We start from the raw sequence: 27,272 nt of genomic DNA, 5'->3' as shown, positions 1-27,272 counted from the left end.
CAAACATCTCTACGACATTCCCCGTGTCCGACTAAACCTTTACAAAAATTCAATGTATGTCAAAGTCCTTAAAATCTGGAATACCCTACCTGAGAACTCTAGAACTGCAGACACATTCATCACCTTCAAAACTACCATTAGAAAACATCTCCCTGATACACCCCGTCAACTAACTACACGAATACCACCTGGTGGTTCACACTTACACTCACCCATTTGACCATAAACAGAAATAGTAATCTCAATCTTAAAATAATGAATCCTGTGATACTCCAATACTGAAACTATGTACTGTGCCAAAACAAAAGCATTCACATTGCTAAACTCACAAACTAGTATTTAGTCACTTAGCCATAATACCAACTTACCTCATAATTTGTAATATTTTAAAATTAAAATTTAAACTAAGTCTGCCCGAAATGCCTAGCCATGCTAAGCGTTCTAGTGGTACACTCTGTAATCATTATTTTACTACATGTAAACCACACAATAACCAAATTCTGTAAATTCAACATTGTAATCTTTATAGAGAATAAACTTTGAATTGAATTCATTACTTACAAACTATCAAACCAACTGCAATTCTGGACGCTAATACTTTTATATTCATAGGAACCTGATCGTCGCTTAAATTTTCCAAAATAATGAAATTGTGTAAACTTAATGAGTCAATATTTAAGTTTGGAGTTTGACCAAAGGCATAAAAAACGTAGAACACCCACCACAACCACTACCCAAAGCCTGGAACCCACCAAAATCCCCACGGAAACCATGTACAATAACAGACTGCATACAGCTACTGAAGGTCGTTGGTGGGTTCCCAGGCCTACAGTTCTACGTAATCTATGCCTTCAGGGGAGATTACTCTCCCCTGCTATATGCATTCATTATGCATATAGCCGATTCTCCAGTTCTATACCTTACCTATCCTACTTAACACAAATTCTGTAAGTTATTTTGATAGAAACTAAATGATTGTAGACCTACAAAGTGTTATATACACACCACAATTATGCAGCATACTCCAGGTATAGGCCTTACTAATTTGTAGAGAAGTGGTGGCACAAGGGAGGATGAAGGGAGGTAAAGGTAAGATCAAGGTGGTCTAGGTAAGATCAAGGTCTGGGTAAGATCAAGGGGGTCTAGGTAAGATGAAAGGGGGTCTGGGTAAGATCAAAGGGGTCTAGGTAAGATCAAAGGGGTCTAGGTAAGATCAAAGGGGTCTAAGTAAGATCAAGGGGGTCTAGGTGAGATCAAGGGTTTCTAGGTGAGATCAAGGGTTTCTAGGTGAGATCAAGGGGTTCTAGGTGAGATCAAGGGGGGTCTAGGTAACATCAAAGGGTCTAGATACCTTCACTAGTACAAAGATACCCCTTGAAGGGCATCCAGATTTAACATTAAGGTAGTTAGGATCATTAAGACAACATTGTATTTCCCCCACACTTCCACGTCCCTCATAGCACACTAGACTAACAACCAACACTACCACCATGTCCCTCATAGCACTAACAACCAACACTACCACCATGTCCCTCATAGCACTAACAACCAACACTACCACCATGTCCCTCATAGCACTAACAACCAACACTACCACCATGTCCCTCATAGCACTAACAACCAACACTATGGGTTATCTAACCAGTTGAAGCTCTGCCGTATACCAGTCTTCTAACACACTACTGTGCTGGCCTGAATTCATAACCTACCTTACCTGCCAGTTATGGCTGGCATCCCAGGCACAACCTGAGGACCACTACATTTAAGACCCCCCACACTATATTTTCTGGGGTTTCTAGCCCAGCAGGGTTAATAATCCAAATTCCCACTAATACCAATCTAAATCACCCCCCCCTAATTATATTCATCAGCATCATTATTATTATTATAATCAAAAAGAAGCGCTAAGCCACAAGGGCTATACAGCGCTGCAGGGTAGGGAAGGAAGCAAGGGAATTGGATGGCAGAAGGGAGGGGGGATGATCAGCAGGTTACAGAAAACAGCGGGGCAGGGGATAGTACGGGGGAAGAGGGTAGCAAGAGATACAAGTAGAAAGGGCTGAAAGTATCAGAATTTGTGAAGTAAGTCAGTCGTTGTCAAAAAGTCAATGAGAGAGTCCGGATGAAAGGTGGGTCCATCAGCGAGAAGGGAAGGTAAAGAGAGAGCAGCGGGGCGAAGACGACGACAGAGGTAAATTCTGCGTGCTCGTTGATAAAGTGGGCAGTCCAACAGAATGTGGCTGACTGATAATGGAGCTTGGCAATTCTCACAGAGAGGAGCAAGACGCCTCTCCATGAGATATCCATGAGTAAGACGAGTATGGCCAATGCGAAGACGGGAGAGAGTAGTCTCCCAACCTCGACACTGGTGATAAGAAGACGGCCAGTAACCTATACTCGGTTTAATAGACTGAAGTTTGTTGCCGAGCATAGTAGACCAACGTTGTTGCCAACGGGTGTGAAGGTGGGAAGATATTACAGCAAAATAGTCCGTACATGGAATACCTCTATAAGAAACTGGTAGGTCATGTACTGCTGACCGCGCAGCAGTGTCTGCCTGTTCATTGCCCTGTACGTCAACATGACCAGGGACCCAACAAAAAACAATATCTTTATGCTTAGTAAAGATGCGGCGTAGCCAAAGTTGGATATGGAGGACTAAGGGGTGAGGTGTATCAAATTTTTGTATAGCCTGTAAAGCACTAAGGGAGTCTGAGACAACCACAAATGATGACACAGGCATAGATGCAATACGGATAAGTGCTGTAAGGATGGCATATAATTCAGCAGTAAAAATACTAGCTGAAGATAGTAAATGCCCTTGTACGACGCTGTCCGGAAACACTGCTGCGAATCCTACGCCGTCAGAAGACTTAGAGCCATCTGTGTACACAGCAATGGCATGAGAATGAGAGTGAAAGTGGTCAAGAAAAAGAGAGCGGGAAGCGACCGTAGACAGTTGGGCTTTCGAGCAAGGGAGGGAGAAAGAACAGACTCGAACAGCTGGAACTTCCCAGGGGGGTAGGGAAAAGTGAGATGCTACATGTACATAGAAAGGTGGTAGTTGAAGAGAAGACAAGAGCGAATGAAGGCGAAGAGAGAAGGGACGGAGTAAGCAGGGGCGGCGAACAAATAAAGAATGTCTACTAATATCAGTGACCATTCTATAAATGGAAGGATTGCGGAGATCATGAGAGCGTACATAGTAGCGCAGGCAATGGGCATCACGGCGATCGGATAAGGATGGAACGTTTGCTTCTGCATAGAGGCTTTCGACAGGGGAAGAGCGAAAAGCACCAAGGCATAAACGTAATCCTTGGTGATGAATGGGGTTAAGGCTAGAGAGAGTAGCAGGAGATGCCGCTGAATAGATCTGGTCACCATAATCAAGTTTCGATAAAATAAGGGTGGAATGTAGGTGAAGGAGGGTTCGACGATCAGCTCCCCACGAAAGATGAGCAAGGGTTTTAAGAAGGTTCAGCCGGCTGTGACAAGTTGCCTTCAGAGAGGTAATGTGAGGTTTCCAGGATAACCTACGATCAAAGAGGAGGCCCAGAAACTTGACTGTATCACGTTCAGGGATACGTGAGCCATAGAGGTACAAAGGATGATCAGAGATGACAGAGCGTCTAGTGAAAGTGATTTGGTGGGTTTTAGTGCTGGAAAATTTAAACCCATGTGTGGTGGCCCAATTGGAAACACGGTCGACTGCATGCTGGAGAGAAACTGTAAGGAGGTGACAGTCAGCGCCTGCACAGGCAATAGCGAAGTCATCAACATAGAGTGATGACCAAATATTTGATGGAAGACTAGAGGCCAAATCATTAATAGCAAGGAGAAAAAGTGTTGTGCTCAGAACACATCCCTGGGGGACACCTTCAGCTTGGACAAAGTCCGGGGAGAGCACATTATTAACCCGAACACGGAAATGCCTGTCAGTTAAAAAGTTCTTAAGGAAGGATGGTAGATTGCCTCGAAGGCCTAAGGAGTGGGCTTGGGCTAAAATATTATACCTCCAAGTTGTGTCATATGCCTTCTCAAGGTCAAAAAATATGGCAATAACTGAGTGGTTATTCGCAAAGGCATTACGAACATACGTATCCAAGCGCAGTAAGGGGTCTATGGTAGAACGTCCCTTACGAAAGCCATATTGACGAGTGGAGAGACTGTTGTGTGTCTCTAAATACCACACTAAACGTCTATTTACTAGACGTTCCATTACTTTGCAAACTGCACTGGTAAGAGCAATGGGACGATAGTGGGAGGTTTCATGTCCCGTAGTGCCTGGTTTGCGGAAAGGGAGAACAATGGCGGATTTCCACAGCTGTGGGAGAACTCCTTGTGACCAAATAAGATTGTAAAGGCGTAATAGGACTGCAAGGGCTGACTGATGTAAATGTTGTAGCATACGAATATGAATGTCGTCGGGCCCAGCTGCCGATGATCGACAAGCTGAGAGTGTTGCCTCCAGTTCTTGAAGTGTAAAAGGCACATTATACTGTTCTTCTCTGAGAGAAGAAAAGTCCAAGGGTGCTAACTCTCTGGCAGACTTTGAGGAAAGAAATGAGGGGCATAGATGGAGTCCCTGAGAAATACGGACCAGATGATTGCCAATTTCATTGGCAACATCTAGTGGGTTTGCTATATCAACACCGGCAACTCGCAGAACAGGAGCCGGGTCAGGAGAATATTTACCACTCAGTTTTCGTACTTTTTTCCAGACTGCACTCATAGAGGAAGCAGAGGTGATGGTGGAGACATAATCTCGCCAGCAAGTGCGTTTAGCGTCACGGATGACACGGCGAGCGATCGCACGCTTCTGTTTAAAATCAAGGAGTCGCTCTGTGGTTCTATTGTACCGGTACCTGCCCCATGCAGCGCGTTTCAAACGTACTGCACGAGCACAAGCAGGAGACCACCAAGGCACGCATTTCTGAGAATGCCTGCCCGAAGTTTGGGGTATAGAATGAGAAGCTGCGGTGAAAACGGAGGACGAGAAGAGGTGTAAAAGCTCATCGATGGAGGACGAAGAAGGAACCTCTTTAAAAACAGTCAGGTGTGAGTAAAGGTTCCAATTTGCCCGATTAAATTGCCAGCGTGGGGTGCGAAGAGGTGGCGAATATGAAGGGGAAGTAAGAATGATTGGGAAATGATCACTGTCATGTAAGTCCGGGAGAACAGACCAAGTAAAGTCTAATGCGGCGGAGGAAGAGCAAACTGAGAGATCGATGCAAGAGAGAGTATGAGTCCGAGGATCAAAATGGGTGTGAGTACCTGTATTTAAAACATGGAGGGGGTGGGTGGCAAGAAAAGCCTCTAACTGAATTCCACGGGAATCACAGTGAGACCCTCCCCAGAGGAAATGGTGGGCATTAAAATCACCAAGTAACAGAATCGGTGGCGGTAATGACGAAACAAGGAAGGCAAAATCCGGAATAGATAATGCCCGAGAAGGAGAGAGATATAAAGAACAGAGCGTATACCACCTATGTAAGTGGATACGGGCTGCTGTGTAATGCAGCGAAGTATGAATAAATAGCTGATGGTACGGAATATCAGTGCTCATCAGCATCAGATGTTAATCCTTTCTGCAGAGTAACACTTCAGATTACAGAGGTTTTCATTATTTTCATCATTAACATCTGCTGCCACAAGTGTTAGAATTTACTACTTACAAACTATCAAACCAACTGCAATTCTCGACGCTAATACTTTTATATTCAAAGAACCTAGACGTCGCTTAAATTTTCCTTAATAATGAAATTGTGTAAACTTAATGAGTCAATATTTAAGTTTGGAGTTTGACCAAAGGCATAAAAAACGTAGAACACCCACCACAACCACTACCCAAAGCCTGGAACCCACCAAAATCCCCACGGAAACCATGTACAATAACAGACTGCATACAGCTACTGAAGGTCGTTGGTGGGTTCCCAGGCCTACAGTTCTACGTAATCTATGCCTTCAGGGGAGATTACTCTCCCCTGCTATATGCATTCATTATGCATATAGCAGATTCTCCAATTCTATACCTTACCTATCCTACTTAACACTACCTAATTCTATAAGTTATTTTGATAGAAGCTAAATAATTGTAGACCTAAAAAATGTTATATACACATCACAATTATGCAGCATACTCCAGGTATAGGCCTTACTAATTTGCGGAGCAGTGGAGGTGCAAGGGAGGATGAAGGGAGATAAAGGTAAGATCAAGGGGTCTGGGTAAGATCAAGGGGGTCTAGGTAAGTTCAAGGGGGTCTAGGTAAGATCAAGGAGGTCTAGGTAAGATCAAGGGGGATCTAGGTAAGATCAAAGGATCTAGGTAAGATCAAAGGGTCTAGGTGAGATCTAGGGTTTCTAGGTGAGATCAAGGGGGTCTAGGTAACCAAGGGGGTCTAGGTGAGATTAAGGGGGTCTAGGTAACATCAAGGGAGGTCTAGGTAAGATCAAGGGTGGTCTAGGTAAGATAAAGGGGGTCTGGGTAACATAAATGGGGTCTAGGTAAGATCAAAGGGTCTAGATCCCTTCACTAGTACAAAGATACCCCTTGAAGGGCATCCTGATTTAACATTAAGGTACATAGGATCATTAAGACAACATTGCATTTCCCCCACACTTCCACGTCCCTCATAGCACACTAGACTAACAACCAACACTCTGGGTTATCTAACCAGTTGAAGCTCTGCCGTATACCAGTCTCCTAACACACTACTGTGCTGGCCTGAATTCATAACCTACCTTACCTGCCAGTTATGGCTGGCATCCCAGGCACAACCTGAGGACCACTACATTCAAGCCCCTCCACACACTATTTTTCTGGGTTTCTAATCCAGCAGGGTTAATAATCCAAATTCCCACTAATACCAATCTAAATCATCCCCCTAATTATACTCATCAGCATCAGATGTTTATCCTTTCTGCAGAGTAACACTTCAGTTTACAGAAGTTTTCATTATATTCATCATTAACGTCTGCTGCCAGAAGTGTTACACTTCATTACTTACAAACTATCAAACCAACTGCAATTCTGGACACTAATACTTTTATATTCATAGGAACCTGATCGTCGCTTAAATTTTCCATAATAATGAAATCGTGTAAACTCAATGAATCAATATTTAAGTTTGGAGTTTGACCAAAAGCATAAAAAACGTAGAACACCCACCACAACCACTACCCAAAGCCTGGAACCCACCAAAATCCCCACGGAAACCATGTACAATAATAGACTGCATACAGCTACTGAAGGTCGTTGGTGGGTTCCCAGGCCTACAGTTCTACGTAATCTATGCCTTCAGGGGAGATTACTCTCCCCTGCTATATGCATTCATCATGCATATAGCAGATTCTCCAGTTGTATACCTTACCTATCCTACTTAACACAAATTCTGTAAGTTATTTTGATAGAAACTAAATGATTGTAGACCTACAAAGTGTTATATACACACCACAATTATGCAGCATACTCCAGGTATAGGCCTTACTAATTTGTAGAGAAGTGGTGGCACAAGGGAGGTAAAGGTAAGATCAAGGTGGTCTAGGTAAGATCAAGGGGGTCTGGGTAAGATCAAGGGGGTCTGGGTAAGATGAAGGGGGGTCTGGGTAAGATCAAAGGGGTATAGGTAAGATCAAAGGGGTCTAGGTAAGATCAAAGGGGTCTATGTAAGATCAAGGGTTTCTAGGTGAGATCAAGGGTTTCTAGGTGAGATCAAGGGGGTTCTAAGTGAGATCAAGGGGGGTCTAGGTAACATCAAAGGGTCTAGATACCTTCACTAGTACAAAGATACCCCTTGAAGGGCATCCAGATTTAGCATTAAGGTAGTTAGGATCATTAAGACAACATTGTATTTCCCCTACACTTCCACGTCCCTCAGAGAACACTAGACTAACAACCAACACTACCACCATGTCCCTCATAGCACTAACAACCAACACTACCACCATGTCCCTCATAGCACTAACAACCAACACTACCACCATGTCCCTCATAGCACTAACAACCAACACTATGGGTTATCTAACCAGTTGAAGCTCTGCCGTATACAAGTCTCCTAACACACTACTGTGCTGGCCTGAATTCATAACCTACCTTACCTGCCAGTTATGGCTGGCATCCCAGGCACAACCTGAGGACCACTACATTTAAGACCCCCCACACTATATTTTCTGGGGTTTCTAACCCAGCTGGGTTAATAATCCAAATTCCCACTAATACCAATCTAAATCACCCCCCCCCCTTATTATATTCATCAGCATCAGATGTTAATCCTTTCTGCAGAGTAACACTTCAGATTACAGAGGTTTTCATTATTTTCATCATTAACATCTGCTGCCACAAGTGTTAGAATTTACTACTTACAAACTATCAAACCAACTGCAATTCTCGACGCTAATACTTTTATATTCAAAGAACCTAGACGTCGCTTAAATTTTCCATAATAATGAAACTGTGTAAACTCAATGAATCAATATTTAAGTTTGGAGTTTGACCAAAGGCATAAAAAACGTAGAACACCCACCACAACCACTACCCAAAGCCTGGAACCCACCAAAATCCCCACGGAAACCATGTACAATAACAGACTGCATACAGCTACTGAAGGTCGTTGGTGGGTTCCCAGGCCTACAGTTCTACGTAATCTATGCCTTCAGGGGAGATTACTCTCCCCTGCTATATGCATTCATTATGCATATAGCAGATTCTCCAATTATGTACCTTACCTATCCTACTTAACACTACCTAATTCTATAAGTTATTTTGATAGAAATTAAATAACTGTAGACCTACAAAGTGTTATATACACACCACAATTATGCAGCATACTCCAGGTATAGGCCTTACTAATTTGTAGAGAAGTGGTGGCACAAGGGAGGATGAAGGGAGGGAAAGGTAAGATGAAGGGGGTCTAGGTAAGATGAAGGGGGTCTAGGTAAGATCAAGGGGGGTCTAGGTAAGATCAAGGAGGGTCTAGGTAAGATGAAGGGGGTCTAGGTAAGATGAAGGGGTCTAGGTAAGATCAAGGAGGGTCTATTTAAAATCAAGGGGTCTAGGTAAGATCAAGGGCATTTGGGTAAGATCAAGGATGTCTAGGTAAGATCAAGGGTGTCTAGGTAAGATCAAGGGTGTCTAGGTAAGATCAAGGGGGTCTAGGGAAGATAAATGGGGTATAGGTAAGATCAAGGGGGGTCTAGGTAAGATCAAGGGGGTCTAGGTAAGATTAAGGGGGTCTAGGTAAGATCAAGGGGGCCTAGGTAAGACCAAGGGGTCTAGGTAAGCTCAAGGTGGGTCCAGGCAAGATCAAGGGGGTCTAGGTAAGATCAAAGGGGTTTAGGTAAGATCAATGAGGTCTAGATAAGATCAAGGGGGTCCAGGCAAGATCAAGGGGGTCTAGGTAAGATCAAGGGGATGCAGGTAAGATCAAGGGGGTCTAGGTAAGATCAAGGGGGGTCTAGGTAAGATCAAGGGGGGTCTAGGTAAGATCAAGGGGTCTAGGTAAGATCAAGGGTGTCTAGGTAAGATCAAGGGTGTCTGGGTAAGATCAAGGGTGTCTGGGCAAGATCAAGGGGTCTGGCTGAAATCAAGGGGGTCTAGGGAAGATAAAGGGGGTCTAGGTAAGATCAAGGGGTCTAGGTAAGGTCAAGGGGGTCCAGGCAAGATCAAGGGGGTCTAGGTAAGATCAAGGGAGTCTAGGGAAAATTAAGGGGGTCTAGGTAAGATCAAGGGGGGTCTAGGTAAGATCAAGGTGGTTTAGGTAAGATCAATGGGGTCTAGGTAAGATCAAGGGGGTCCAGGAAATATCAAGGGGGTCTAGGTAAGATAAAGGGGATGCAGGTAAGATCAAGGGGGGTCTAGGTAAGATCAAGGGGGTCTAGGTAAGATCAAAGGGGTCTAGGTAAGATCAAGGGGTCTAGGTAAGATCAAGGGTGTCTGGGTATGATCAAGGATGTCTAGATAAGATCAAGGGTGTCTGGGAAAGACCAAGGGTGTCTGGGCAAGATCAAGGTGTCTGGCTGAAATCAAGGGGGTCTAGGGAAGATAAAGGGGGTGTAGGTAAGATCAAGGGGGTGTAGGTAAGATCAAGGGGGTGTAGGTAAGATCAAGGGGCTGTAGGTAAGATCAAGGGGGTGTAGGTAAGATCAAGGGGCTCTAGGTAAGATCAAGGGGCTGTAGGTAAGATCAAGGGGGTATAGGTAAGATCAAGGGGGTGTAGGTAAGATCAAGGGGGTGTAGGTAAGATCACGGGGGTGTAGGTAAGATCAAGGGGGTCTAGGTAAGATCAAGGGGGTCTAGGTAAGATCAAGGGGGTCTAGGTAAGATCAAGGGGGTCTAGGTAAGATCAAGGGGGTCTAGGTAAGATCAAGGGGGGTCCAGGCAAGATCAAGGGGGTCTACAGTCTGTAAACATACACAGTATAACCCAATTTTTTAACAAATCCCCCCCAAGACGCCCCCCAGACACCCCCCCAAGACGCTCTAATACAGACACTGGAGTTGTAAGCGCTAAACCCACAAGGATATACTACTGAAAATATTTTTGGGAATTCAAAGCATAGAATTACTTGGCCAGGCCCTCTACAACTTGGCCAGGCCCTCTACAACTTGGCCAGGCCCTCTACAACTTGGCCAGGCCCTCTACAACACACCTGAAAATAGGAAGAGGTTAATTAAACATTTCTGAAGAATTGTTATTAATTTTTCCGGTGATAATATATTCTCAGGTATATTTATCCCGTCATGTGAAGGTATATTCTCAGGTATATTTATCCCGTCATGTGAAGGTATATTCTCAGGTATATTTATCCCGTCATGTGAAGGTATATTCTCAGGTATATTTATCCCGTCATGTGAAGGTATATTCTCAGGTATATTTATCCCGTCATGTGAAGGTATATTCTCAGGTATATTTATCCCGTCATGTGAAGGTATATTCTCAGGTATATTTATCCCGTCATGTGAAGGTATATTCTCAGGTATATTTATCCCGTCATGTGAAGGTATATTCTCAGGTATATTTATCCCGTCATGTGAAGGTATATTCTCAGGTATATTTATCCCGTCATGTGAAGGTATATTCTCAGGTATATTTATCCCGTCAAGTGAAGGTATATTCTCAGGTATATTTATCCCGTCATGTGAAGGTATATTCTCAGGTATATTTATCCCGTCATGTGAAGGTATATTCTCAGGTATATTTATCCCGTCATGTGAAGGTATATTCTCAGGTATATTTATCCCGTCATGTGAAGGTATATTCTCAGGTATATTTATCCCGTCAAGTGAAGGTATATTCTCAGGTATATTTATCCCGTCATGTGAAGGTATATTCTCAGGTATATTTATCCCGTCAAGTGAAGGTATATTCTCAGGTATATTTATCCCGTCATGTGAAGGTATATTCTCAGGTATATTTATCCCGTCATGTGAAGGTATATTCTCAGGTATATTTATCCCGTCATGTGAAGGTATATTCTCAGGTATATTTATCCCGTCATGTGAAGGTATATTCTCAGGTATATTTATCCCGTCAAGTGAAGGTATATTCTCAGGTATATTTATCCCGTCATGTGAAGGTATATTCTCAGGTATATTTATCCCGTCATGTGAAGGTATATTCTCAGGTATATTTATCCCGTCATGTGAAGGTATATTCTCAGGTATATTTATCCCGTCATGTGAAGGTATATTCTCAGGTATATTTATCCCGTCATGTGAAGGTATATTCTCAGGTATATTTATCCCGTCATGTGAAGGTATATTCTCAGGTATATTTATCCCGCCATGTGAAGGTATATTCTCAGGTATATTTATCCCGCCATGTGAAGGTATATTCTCAGGTATATTTATCCCGTCAAGTGAAGGTATATTCTCAGGTATATTTATCCCGTCATGTGAAGGTATATTCTCAGGTATATTTATCCCGTCATGTGAAGGTATATTCTCAGGTATATTTATCCCATCATGTGAAGGTATATTCTCAGGTATATTTATCCCGTCATGTGAAGGTATATTCTCAGGTATATTTATCCCGTCATGTGAAGGTATATTCTCAGGTATATTTATCCCGTCATGTGAAGGTATATTCTCAGGTATATTTATCCCGTCAAGTGAAGGTATATTCTCAGGTATATTTATCCCGTCATGTGAAGGTATATTCTCAGGTATATTTATCCCGTCATGTGAAGGTATATTCTCAGGTATATTTATCCCGCCATGTGAAGGTATATTCTCAGGTATATTTATCCCGCCATGTGAAGGTATATTCTCAGGTATATTTATCCCGTCAAGTGAAGGTATATTCTCAGGTATATTTATCCCGTCATGTGAAGGTATATTCTCAGGTATATTTATCCCGTCATGTGAAGGTATATTCTCAGGTATATTTATCCCGCCATGTGAAGGTATATTCTCAGGTATATTTATCCCGCCATGTGAAGGTATATTCTCAGGTATATTTATCCCGTCAAGTGAAGGTATATTCTCAGGTATATTTATCCCGTCATGTGAAGGTATATTCTCAGGTATATTTATCCCGTCATGTGAAGGTATATTCTCAGGTATATTTATCCCATCATGTGAAGGTATATTCTCAGGTATATTTATCCCGTCATGTGAAGGTATATTCTCAGGTATATTTATCCCGTCATGTGAAGGTATATTCTCAGGTATATTTATCCCGTCATGTGAAGGTATATTCTCAGGTATATTTATCCCGTCATGTGAAGGTATATTCTCAGGTATATTTATCCCGTCATGTGAAGGTATATTCTCAGGTATATTTATCCCGTCATGTGAAGGTATATTCTCAGGTATATTTATCCCGTCATGTGAAGGTATATTCTCAGGTATATTTATCCCGTCATGTGAAGGTATATTCTCAGGTATATTTATCCCGTCATGTGAAGGTATATTCTCAGGTATATTTATCCCGTCATGTGAAGGTATATTCTCAGGTATATTTATCCCGTCATGTGAAGGTATATTCTCAGGTATATTTATCCCGTCATGTGAAGGTATATTCTCAGGTATATTTACCCCGTCATGTGAAGGTATATTCTCAGGTATATTTATCCCGTCATGTGAGGGTATATTCTCAGGTATATTTATCCCGTCATGTGAGGGTATATTCTCAGGTATATTTATCCCGTCATGTGAAGGTATATTCTCAGGTATATTTATCCCGTCATGTGAAGGTATATTCTCAGGTATATTTATCCCGTCATGTGAATGTATATTCTCAGGTATATTTATCCCGTCATGTGAAGGTATATTCTCAGGTATATTTATCCCGTCATGTGAAGGTATATTCTCAGGTATATTTATCCCGTCATGTGAAGGTATATTCTCAGGTATATTTATCCCGCCATGTGAAGGTATATTCTCAGGTATATTTATCCCGTCATGTGAGGGTATATTCTCAGGTATATTTATCCCATCATGTGAAGGTATATTCTCAGGTATATTTATCCCATCATGTGAAGGTATATTCTCAGGTATATTTATCCCGTCATGTGAAGGTATAACTTTGGTTGTGTAGTTTAAAAATGGGTTAGACAAATGAGTGGTAGAGTTGGACCTGCCTAACATGGGCCAATAAGTCTGCTTCAGTGCTCCTTTATGTGTTAATAATGGATATGCCTGATTTAATAGGCTGTTCTTACACCCGGCATCAAGACCTCTACCATTACCATCACCACACCCAGCATCAAGACCTCTACCATTACCATCACCACACCCAGCATCAAGACCTCTACCATTACCATCACCACACCCAGCATCAAGACCTCTACCATTACCATCGTCACACCCAGCATCAAGACCTCTACCATTACCATCACCACACCCAGCATCAAGACCTCTACCATTACCATCACCACACCCAGCATCAAGACCTTTACCATTACCATCACCACACCCAGCATCAAGACCTCTACCATTACCATCACCACACCCAGCATCAAGACCTCTACCATTACCATCGTCACACCCAGCATCAAGACCTCTACCATTACCATCACCACACCCAGCATCAAGACCTCTACCATTACCATCACCACACCCAGCATCAAGACCTCTACCATTACCATCGTCACACCCAGCATCAAGACCTCTACCATTACCATCACCACACCCAGCATCAAGACCTCTACCATTACCATCGTCACACCCAGCATCAAGACCTCTACCATTACCATCGTCACACCCAGCATCAAGACCTCTACCATTACCATCGTCACACCCAGCATCAAGACCTCTACCATTACCATCGTCACACCCAGCATCAAGACCTCTACCATTACCATCGTCACACCCAGCATCAAGACCTCTACCATTACCATCACCACACCCAGCATCAAGACCTCTACCATTACCATCACCACACCCAGCATCAAGACCTCTACCATTACCATCACCACACCCAGCATCAAGACCTCTACCATTACCATCACCACACCCAGCATCAAGACCTCTACCATTACCATCACCACACCCAGCATCAAGACCTCTACCATTACCATCACCACACCCAGCATCAACACCTCTACCATTACCATCGTCACACCCAGCATCAAGACCTCTACCATTACCATCACCACACCCAGCATCAAGACCTCTACCATTACCATCACCACACCCAGCATCAAGACCTCTACCATTACCATCACCACACCCAGCATCAACACCTCTACCATTACCATCACCACACCCAGCATCAACACCTCTACCATTACCATCACCACACCCAGCATCAACACCTCTACCATTACCATCACCACACCCAGCATCAAGACCTGTACCATTACCATCACCACACCCAGCATCAAGACCTCTACCATTACCATCGTCACACCCAGTATCAAGACCTCTACCATTACCATCACCACACCTAGTATCAAGACCTCTACCATTACCATCACCACACCCAGCATCAAGACCTCTACCATTACCATCGTCACACCCAGTATCAAGACCTCTACCATTACCATCACCACACCCAGCATCAAGACCTCTACCATTACCATCACCACACCCAGTATCAAGACCTCTACCATTACCATCACCACACCCAGCATCAAGACCTCTACCATCACCATCGTCACACCCAGCATCAACACCTCTACCATCACCATCGTCACACCCAGCATCAAGACCTCTACCATTACCATCGTCACACCCAGCATCAAGACCTCTACCATTACCATCTTCACACCCAGTATCAAGACCTCTACCATTACCATCGTCACACCCAGCATCAAGACCTCTACCATTACCATCTTCACACCCAGTATCAAGACCTCTACCATTACCATCGTCACACCCAGCATCAAGACCTCTACCATTACCATTGTCACAACCAGTATCAAGACCTCTACCATTACCATCGTCACACCCAGCATCAAGACCTCTACCATTACCATCACCACACCTAGCATCAAGACCTCTACCATTACCATCACCACACCCAGCATCAAGACCTCTACCATTACCATCACCACACCCGGCATCAAGACCTCTACCATTACCATCACCACACCCGGCATCAAGGCCTCTACCATTACCATCACCACGCCCAGCATCAGGACCTCTACCATTACCATCACCACACCCAGCATCAACACCTCTACCATTACCATCACCACAACCAGCATCAAGACCTCTACCATTACCATCGTCACACCCAGCATCAAGACCTCTACCATTACCATCACCACACCCAGCATCAAGACCTCTACCATTTCCATCACCACACCCAGCATCAAGACCTCTACCATTACCATCACCACACCCAGCATCAAGACCTCTACCATTACCATCACCACACCCAGCATCAAGACCTCTACCATTACCATCACCACACCCAGCATCAAAACCTCTACCATTACCATCGTCACACCCAGCATCAAGACCTCTACCATTACCATCACCACACCCAGCATCAAGACCTCTACCATTACCATCACCACACCCAGCATCAAGACCTCTACCATTACCATCACCACACCCAGCATCAAGACCTCTACCATTACCATCACCACACCCAGCATCAAAACCTCTACCATTACCATCGTCACACCCAGCATCAAGACCTCTACCATTACCATCACCACACCCAGCATCAAGACCTCTACCATTACCATCGTCACACCCAGCATCAAGACCTCTACCATTACCATCACCACACCCAGCATCAAGACCTCTACCATTACCATCACCACACCCAGCATCAAAACCTCTACCATTACCATCGTCACACCCAGCATCAAGACCTCTACCATTACCATCACCACACCCAGTATCAAGACCTCTACCATTACCATCACCACACCCAGCATCAAGACCTCTACCATTACCATCACCACACCCAGCATCAAGACCTCTACCATTACCATCACCACACCCAGCATCAAAACCTCTACCATTACCATCGTCACACCCAGCATCAAGACCTCTACCATTACCATCACCACACCCAGCATCAAGACCTCTACCATTACCATCACCACACCCAGCATCAAGACCTCTACCATTACCATCACCACACCCAGCATCAAGACCTCTACCATTACCATCACCACACCCAGCATCAAGACCTCTACCATTACCACCACACCCAGCATCAAGACCTCTACCATTACCATCACCACACCCAGCATCAAAACCTCTACCATTACCATCGTCACACCCAGCATCAAGACCTCTACCATTACTATCACCACACCCAGCATCAAGACCTCTACCATTACCATCACCACACCCAGCATCAAGACCTCTACCATTACCATCACCACACCCAGCATCAAGACCTCTACCATTACCATCACCACACCCAGCATCAAAACCTCTACCATTACCATCGTCACACCCAGCATCAAGACCTCTACCATTACCATCACCACACCCAGCATCAAGACCTCTACCATTACCATCACCACACCCAGCATCAAGACCTCTACCATTACCATCACCACACCCAGCATCAAGACCTCTACCATTACCATCACCACACCCAGCATCAAAACCTCTACCATTACCATCGTCACACCCAGCATCAAGACCTCTACCATTACCATCACCACACCCAGCATCAAAACCTCTACCATTACCATCACCACACCCAGCATCAAGACCTCTACCATTACCATCACCACACCCAGCATCAAGACCTCTACCATTACCATCACCACACCCAGCATCAAGACCTCTACCATTACCATCACCACACCCAGCATCAAAACCTCTACCATTACCATCGTCACACCCAGCATCAAGACCTCTACCATTACCATCACCACACCCAGCATCAAGACCTCTACCATTACCATCACCACACCCAGCATCAAGACCTCTACCATTACCATCACCACACCCAGCATCAAAACCTCTACCATTACCAACACCACACCCAGCATCAAGACCTCTACCATTACCATCACCACACCCAGCATCAAGACCTCTACCATTACCATCACCACACCCAGCATCAAGACCTCTACCATTACCATCACCACACCCAGCATCAAAACCTCTACCATTACCATCGTCACACCCAGCATCAAAACCTCTACCATTACCATCACCACACCCAGCATCAACACCTCTACCATTACCATCACCACACCCAGCATCAACACCTCTACCATTACCATCACCACACCCAGCATCAACACCTCTACCATTACCATCACCACACCCAGCATCAAGACCTCTACCATTACCATCACCACACCCAGCATCAAAACCTCTACCATTACCATCGTCACACCCAGCATCAAAACCTCTACCATTACCATCACCACACCCAGCATCAAGACCTCTACCATTACCATCACCACACCCAGCATCAACACCTCTACCATTACCATCACCACACCCAGCATCAACACCTCTACCATTACCATCACCACACCCAGCATCAAGACCTCTACCATTACCATCACCACACCCAGCATCAACACCTCTACCATTACCATCACCACACCCAGCATCAACACCTCTACCATTACCATCACCACACCCAGCATCAACACCTCTACCATTACCATCACCACACCCAGCATCAAGACCTCTACCATTACCATCACCACACCCAGCATCAACACCTCTACCATTACCATCACCACACCCAGCATCAACACCTCTACCATTACCATCACCACACCCAGCATCAACACCTCTACCATTACCATCACCACACCCAGCATCAAGACCTCTACCATTACCATCACCACACCCAGCATCAACACCTCTACCATTACCATCGTCACACCCAGCATCAAGACCTCTACCATTACCATCACCACACCCAGCATCAAGACCTCTACCATTACCATCACCACACCCAGCATCAACACCTCTACCATTACCATCACCACACCCAGCATCAACACCTCTACCATTACCATCACCACACCCAGCATCAACACCTCTACCATTACCATCACCACACCCAGCATCAAGACCTCTACCATTACCATCACCACACCCAGCATCAACACCTCTACCATTACCATCACCACACCCAGCATCAACACCTCTACCATTACCATCACCACACCCAGCATCAACACCTCTACCATTACCATCACCACACCCAGCATCAAGACCTCTACCATTACCATCACCACACCCAGCATCAACACCTCTACCATTACCATCGTCACACCCAGCATCAAGACCTCTACCATTACCATCACCACACCCAGCATCAAGACCTCTACCATTACCATCACCACACCCAGCATCAACACCTCTACCATTACCATCACCACACCCAGCATCAACACCTCTACCATTACCATCACCACACCCAGCATCAACACCTCTACCATTACCATCACCACACCCAGCATCAAGACCTCTACCATTACCATCACCACACCCAGCATCAACACCTCTACCATTACCATCGTCACACCCAGCATCAAGACCTCTACCATTACCATCACCACACCCAGCATCAAGACCTCTACCATTACCATCACCACACCCAGCATCAACACCTCTACCATTACCATCACCACACCCAGCATCAAGACCTCTACCATTACCATCGCCACACCCAGCATCAAGACCTCTACCATTACCATCGTCACACCCAGCATCAAGACCTCTACCATTACCATCACCACACCCAGCATCAACACCTCTACCATTACCATCACCACACCCAGCATCAAGACCTCTACCATTACCATCACCACACCCAGCATCAACACCTCTACCATTACCATCACCACACCCAGCATCAAGACCTCTACCATTACCATCACCACACCCAGCATCAAGACCTCTACCATTACCATCACCACACCCAGCATCAAGACCTCTACCATTACCATCACCACACCCAGCATCAAGACCTCTACCATTACCATCACCACACCCAGCATCAAGACCTCTACCATTACCATCACCACACCCAGCATCAAGACCTCTACCATTACCATCACCACACCCAGCATCAAGACCTCTACCATTACCATCACCACACCCAGCATCAAGACCTCTACCATTACCATCACCACACCCAGCATCAAGACCTCTACCATTACCATCACCACACTAATCTCAGTATAATTATTAACTCGCTACATTAACACAGAATTACACAATCAAGTCAGGATGACATTCATATGAGGGTATTTATACTCCCCCAGGATGCGACCCCTACCAGTAGGCCTGCTGCAGTGTTCCTCTTTTACGTGAACAGTGCCAATGGATATAAGGGAGCATACCCACTTGTGCCTGGGATCGAATCCCGGTTCTTCAGTTGACACCACTACCAACTGTGCCATGATACATCACTTACACACATCATCTCTGGTAATAAAAAAAAAAAACTATACTAATGCAGTAGATTCACAGACACTAGAGGAGATATAAAAAAGACCTGGAAAACACACTCAGATTCTAGGACCCACAAACTGAAAAAAAACAAGAATATTGTCCTAACTAAACCTAATGAAACACCACTACATCCCACTGACACAGCTAACAAGATAAACGACTTCTTCTCAAACATAGGATCTAATCTCGCCAATAAAATCCCACATACCAATGCCCATGCCGGGGACTACCTAGATGGGAATTTCCCAAATTCCTTCTATCTTGCACCAAATGAGCCCACAGAAGTCACCGAGATTATAAAGTCACTTAAAAATAACTCAGGGAATCTGTCTCATGTCCCACTATTACTGTACAAGCAAGCGGCCCATGTACTTTCGCATGCTATTTCATTACTTTTTAACAAGTCACTAGAAACTAGCACCTTCCCGAAACTACTCAAGATGGCAAGGGTTACACCAATACATAAAAGTGGTGACCCTACAGACTTGAACAACTATAGGCCAATATCAAACTTACCATTGCTATCCCAAATCTTTGAGAAACTCGTGCACAAGAGACTATATTCATTTATAACAGCACAAAACATACTCAACCCCTGCCAATTTGGATTCAGGAAAAATAAAAGCACTAATGATGCAATCATAAAAATGCTAGATCTGCTTTACACAGCATTGGAAAATAAGGAATATCCACTAGGAATTTTTATTGACCTAAGAAAAGCTTTTGACACAGTAGACCACGACATCCTACTCCACAAACTTGACCATTACGGTATAAGAGGCCATGCGCTTGCTTATTTCAAATCTTACCTTACTAATAGCAAGCATTACGATGACCTCATATCATTACTAAATTCCTTACATGCCAATATGTCCATCATTACACTAACTGAAACCTGGCTAAAGCCTGATAGTACAGATGTCTATGCCATTCCTGGTTACACAGCCATACACAACTGTAGGCCAGATCAACAAGGGGGTGGCACAGCCATATACTACTCAGACCAACTAGAATGTATCACTAATACTTGCACAAGGGATGAACATGGGGAATATATAATAGCTAAATTCAAATCAAAGTACCTACAAAAACCTCTCACATTGATAAACATCTACAGAGTTCCACAGTCAAACATTAGCCAATTTAGTCAAAATCTAGGAAGTATGATAACTGATGCACGCATGAACAAAGATCACTTACTACTCTCAGGTGACTTCAATATAAATCTCCTGCAAGACCAGGACCCACACGTTACTGAATTCACAAACACAATGAGTAACTGTATGTTACTACCAACAGTAACAAAACCTACAAGAGTTACAGAGACTAGTGTTTCCCTACTTGACCACATCTGGACCAACACCATATCCCCTTTAAAATCAGGCATAATTACAGATAATACCACAGACCACTACCCTACTTTCCTCATAACAACTCTTGGTAAACTACCCCAAGACACTACTAAAGTCACCTTCAGACTTCACAATGAGGCAGCCATTAATAACTTCACAACAGCAATAGCAAACATTGATTGGCACACTGAGCTAGAAACCTATACAGATATTGACGAATGTATTAATAATTTTCTAAAAAAGACCCAATACCTCTATAACAAGCACTGCCCTAAAAAAACTAAACAGATGACAGCTAAGAGACTGAACAGTCCCTGGCTAACACCCAGCATTCTCAAATCCATAAATACAAAACACCAATATGAAAAACAGTACAGAATGGGTCACATAACCAGAGACCAAACAAAACGTTACTCGTCAATCCTAACCAGCCTGATAAGAAGGGCAAAAAAATTGTATTATGAGAACAGATTATCCAACTTACGAGGTGATATAAAAAAGACCTGGAAAACCCTATCAGAAATTCTGGGAACAAAAAAGATATCACGAAATAGCGAAATAAAATTAGCAAAAACAGATGAACCCCAACTCCCACCAACAGAAACAGCAAACAGACTCAATGATTTCTTCTCCACTATAGGACAAAACCTTGCCAATAAAATCCCAAGCTCAGATACCACACCAAATGACTACCTCACCGGCAACTACCCGAACACACTGTTCCTAGCTCCGACTAACCCATACGAAGTCTCCCTTATTATCAACGCACTAAAAAACAAGGCAGGAGATTTAAATACCTTACCACCCCTTATATACAAAAAAGTGTCACAAGTGCTATCACCAATCATTGCAACACTCTTTAACAAATCCATTGAATCCTCCACCTTCCCTACAGTACTCAAAATAGCAAGGGTCACCCCGATCCACAAAGGAGGAGACCAAACAGAGTTGAATAACTATAGGCCAATATCCAACTTACACCCTCTCTCAAAAATCTTCGAAAAATTAATTCATAAACGAATCTACTCCTACCTTATCTCCCAAAACATACTCAACCCCTGCCAATTTGGATTCAGGCCTAATAAAAATACTAATGATGCTATTATACACATGCTAGAACATATATACACTGCAATAGAGAAAAAAGAAGTCCCACTGGGGATCTTCATTGACTTACGTAAAGCTTTTGATACAGTTGACCATGACTTGCTCCACGTAAAATTGTCACACTATGGTATAAGAGGGCACTCCCTCAACTACCTCAAGTCTTACCTCAGCAACAGAAGCCAATATGTGTACGCAAATGGGGCAAACTCTTCTGCACAACCAATTACAGTTGGTGTCCCACAGGGAAGTGTCCTTGGCCCTCTTCTCTTTCTCCTATACATAAATGACCTTCCAAATGCTTCGCAATTACTCAAACCCACACTATTTGCAGATGACACTACATACGTCTTCTCTCACCCGAGCCCAGTCACTCTAGCCAATACTGTAAATACCGAATTACAGAAAATATCTACCTGGATGAGGACTAACAAACTTACACTAAACATTGACAAAACCTACTTCATTCAGTTTGGTAACAGAGCTACAGATGTCCCTCTTAACAATGATAAATGGATCACCTATCACAAAACTAACAGAGGGAAAATTCTTAGGAATCCACCTTGATAATAGACTCAAATTTCATACACATATACATCAAATTTCTAAGAAAATTTCCAAGACTGTAGGCATACTATCGAAGATACGGTACTATGTTCCACAGTCAGCCCTCCTGGCCCTATATCACTCTCTTATTTACCCCTATCTCACCTATGGAATTTGTGCATGGGGCTCAACAACAATTAACCATCTCAGACCACTAATTACCCAACAAAAGGCTGCAGTTAGAATGATAACAAATTCTCACTACAGGCAGCACACTCCACCAATATTCAATACACTAAACCTACTCACCATACAAAACATCCATACTTATTACTGCACCTATTATATACATAGAACACTTAACTCTGATATTAACCCTCCCCTCAAACATCTCCTTGCCAACCTCAACAGAACACATGACCATAATACAAGGCACAGATCACTCTTTGATGTTCCTCGTGTCCATCTCACACTATGCAAAAACTCAATGCACATAAAAGGCCCTAAAATCTGGAATTCATTACCTGTAAATATAAAAGAAACACAACCTGTTTATAAATTCAAGTCTCTTCTCAAAGATTACTTACTCACCCAAAACCAAATAAATACTGAATAACTGAACATTATAAATTGTATATCTTAAATGTTTCTCACAATTATATCACATAAATGTTAAACCTAAAACCCAATCTAACTTTATTATTTTTTAAATACACTACCTAACAGAATCACTACCTAACTGAATGCAACCATATGACCTGTCTTTGTAATACTCACTTGTGCTTTATAGTTATCTGTTTACATTAATGTTTTATCACTGATTTCATCATTGCTTAGTAGCAGCGCTGTATAGTCCTTGTGGCTTAGCGCTTCTTTTTGATTATAATAATAATAATAATCATTGCTTAGTTAATCTTAAGTTAATTTTAAGCCAGCCCGTAATGCTATGCATAGTATAAGTGGCTTTGGCATACTGCTCTTATCTGTATTTTTTTTGTACCTCTGTATGTGTGCACAAATTGGAAATAAATAAATAAATAAATAAATCAGTATGTCACCATTAAAGACACAGCATCAACAACACGGCCACTTGATACTGGAGTTCCGCAGGGAAGTGTCCTTGGTCCCCTGCTCTTCCTCATATACATCAATGATCTTCCAAACGTATCCCAACACCTGAAACCCATTCTTTTTGATGACGACACGACTTATGTCATCTCTCACCCTAATCTTGCCACCCTCAACACCATTGTTAACGGGCTGATCAAAATATCGACTTGGATGACAGCCAATAAACTTACGCTTAACACTGACAAAACCTACTATATTATGTTTGGTAGCAGAGCAGGAGATGCACAAATTAACATTAAGATCGACAACACTCTAATTACCAGACATAATGAGGGCAAATTCCTAGATCTATACCTTGACAACAACCTGAATTTCAGCACCCATATCCAGCACATAACCAAAAAAGTATCCAAAATGGTTGGGATCCTCTCCAAGATACGATACTACGTGCCGCAAAATGCCCTTCTCACACTATACCACTCACTTATTTATCCATACCTCACCTATGCTATCTGTGTTTGGGGATCAACTGCTGCAACACACCTAAAGCCAATAATAACCCAACAAAAAGCTGCAGTAAGAATAATCACTAAATCCCATCCCTGGCAACACCCCCCCCCCACTCTTCATAGATCTAAACTTACTCCCTGTTCAGTACATCCACACTTACTACTGTGCAATCTACATCTACAGGATTTAATTCCAATATCAACCTTGACCTAAAACGCTTTCTTGATAGTTGTGACAGAACCCACAGGCATAACACCAGACACAAACATCTCTATGACATTCCCCGTGTCCGATTAAACCTTTACAAAAATTCAATGTATGTCAAAGGCCCTAAAATCTGGAATACCCTACCTGAGAACTCTAGAACTGCAGACACATTCATCACCTTCAAAACTACCATTAGAAAACATCTTATCTCCCTGATACACCCCGTCAACTAACTACACGAATACCACCTGGTGGTTCACACTTACACTCGCTCACCCATTTGACCATAAACAGAAATATTAATCTCAATCTTAAAATAATGAATCCTGTGATACTCCAATACTGAAACTATGTACTGTGCCAAAACAAAAGCATTCACATTGCTAAACTCACAAACTAGTATTTAGTCACTTAGCCATAATACCAACTTACCTCATAATTTGTAATATTTTAAAATTAAGAATTAAACTAAGTCTGCCCGAAATGCCTAGCCATGCTAGGTGTTCTAGTGGTACACTCTGTAATGCCTAGCCATGCTAGGTGTTCTAGTGGTACACTCTGTAATACCTAGCCATGCTAGGTGTTCTAGTGGTACACACTGTAATCATTATTTTACATGTAAACCACACAATAACCAAATAACCAAATAACACAATAACCCGGTGGCCTGGTGGCTAAAGCTCCCGCTTCACACACGGAGGGCCCGGGTTCGATTCCCGGCGGGTGGAAACATTTCGACACGTTTCCTTACACTGTTGTCCTGTTCACCTAGCAGCAAATAGGTACCTGGGTGTTAGTCGACTGGTGTGGGTCGCATCCTGGGGGACAAGATAAGAACCCCAATGGAAATAAGTTAGACAGTCCTCGATGACGCACTGACTTTCTTGGGTTATCCTGGGTGGCTAACCCTCCGGGGTTAAAAATCCGAACGAAATCTTATCTTATCTTAACTCAGCATTGTAATCCTTATAGAGAATAAACTTTGAATTTGAATCCTACAATCTTGCAGGATGGGTATACCTGGACTTTACATGGAGAGGGTTGCGGGTGTCAACGCCCCCGCGACCCGGTCTGTGACCAGGCTTCATGGTGGATCAGAGGTATACACTACATAATGAATATATCACACTAACTAAAACTTCCTAAAATATAATCAGTCTTCAATTCTAAGCTTTACGACCCATTTCTCCAATTTTTATTTCCACCACATTCAAGGTGACCTACAGAATACATTCCTTATTTCCTGGCCAGAGATTTCATCTCTGGTCGAGAGGTAAGTTAGCACTTCCCACTAAGTTACTTTTAATAACACTTACAATGTTTCCTATACTCTCCCCACCACCTTCCCACTTAATATAATTACTATCTCCTAAAATAACCAAACTTTAGTGAACTTATAACCTGGAAATACCTTACAAGTGGGCCCCGCCCACCTGTAATGACGTCTCCAACTGCTGCATCTCCACAACACTAAGTGTTAGGGGTTAAACCATTTACTAATGTGGTTGTCTCCACCCCTCAGACTGGTCAATGTTGCTGTGTTGATCAATGTTGCTGTGTTGATCAATGTTGCTGTGATCAATGTTGCAGTGTTGATCAATGTTGCTGTGTTGATCAATGTAGCAGTGTTGATCAATGCGGCTGTGATGATCAATGTTGCAGCAGACACAGCCTGGCACAACAATCCTCACTTATCACACCTGCAACAAAACATACACATTATAAACATTATATAAACATTACCATATAATATAAACTAGTAACATTACAGCCTGACTCATATACACATTAATATTTAACATATTAAAGTTAACTTTTGCTTTAATATCTTTCAAATAAACTTGATAACTAACAATTTATTAACGAAGTTATCTGGATCACAAGGTGCAAGTTCCTTGGATCAAGAGACCTTCACTAAGTAATTTTTCAATAATGGAAAAAATAGCCCAGAACTACATACATAATTATTGTTTGATCCGAGGAAGAGGAGTAGCTCCAGTTCCTCGCATCAAACACCCCATTTAAGACATTAGACCCCAAAGAAAATTAAGATTTATATTAATAATTTGGTGACCAAACTGGTGGAGGGGACCAGGAGTTGCAGCTCAACTCTGCTGCTGTACTGATAAATAAGTCACCAAACAATACTTACGTTATTTAGGTGTATTAACAGGCTGAGGAAGCGGTAAAGCCGGCGGGGCGACAAGAGGAGGAGCAACACGTCTCTTCTGAACGACCACTGAAGTTCAAGTGACCTTTAGTGACCTTGAGGTTGGTCACTGTCCTGACCTTCACTATAACACCATCACTGATAACTTGACTAACTCTGACTACCACCACTAGATGGCACTACTACACCCTCACTATCAGTACTACTCATGGTGGAGCGCTCAACCCACGGGGGTCATGGACCACCTGGGAGGATAAGTTCACTCCTAGATGACATAGATCACATTCCTTGGATCAAGAGACCCTCACCATCACCTTCAAGGAACCTCTCTCAAGGTCGTCACTCTCACCACCAGAGGCGCTCAACTCCACTACTATTGTACCACTAGTACTCTACATGAGAGTATACGTAGAGAGGGTTTCGGGGGTCAACGCCCCCGCGGCCCGGTCTGTGACCAGGCCTCA

At 43.3% G+C, this 27,272-nt stretch overlaps 1 long non-coding RNA gene across 1 annotated transcript in view; it reads right to left on the bottom strand.

The window, feature by feature from the left end:
* LOC138855475 (uncharacterized) overlaps positions 1-26,888 on the bottom strand; it is a 56,921-nt gene extending 30,033 nt beyond the window's left edge. Inside the window, exons 1-2 of the long non-coding RNA XR_011394723.1 lie at positions 26,791-26,888; positions 26,040-26,338 (exon numbers count right to left, since the gene is read on the bottom strand). This is a non-coding gene — a long non-coding RNA (uncharacterized lncRNA). The remainder of the gene's footprint in view (positions 1-26,039; positions 26,339-26,790) is intronic.
* Between the last annotated feature and the right edge of the window lie 384 nt (positions 26,889-27,272).

The sequence above is a fragment of the Cherax quadricarinatus genome, chromosome 96 (genome assembly GCF_038502225.1).
Source record: "Cherax quadricarinatus isolate ZL_2023a chromosome 96, ASM3850222v1, whole genome shotgun sequence".
Classification (NCBI taxonomy): Eukaryota; Metazoa; Arthropoda; class Malacostraca; order Decapoda; family Parastacidae; genus Cherax; species Cherax quadricarinatus.
Note: the sequence above shows the minus strand (reverse complement) of the source record. Positions and strands in the feature narration are given on the sequence as shown.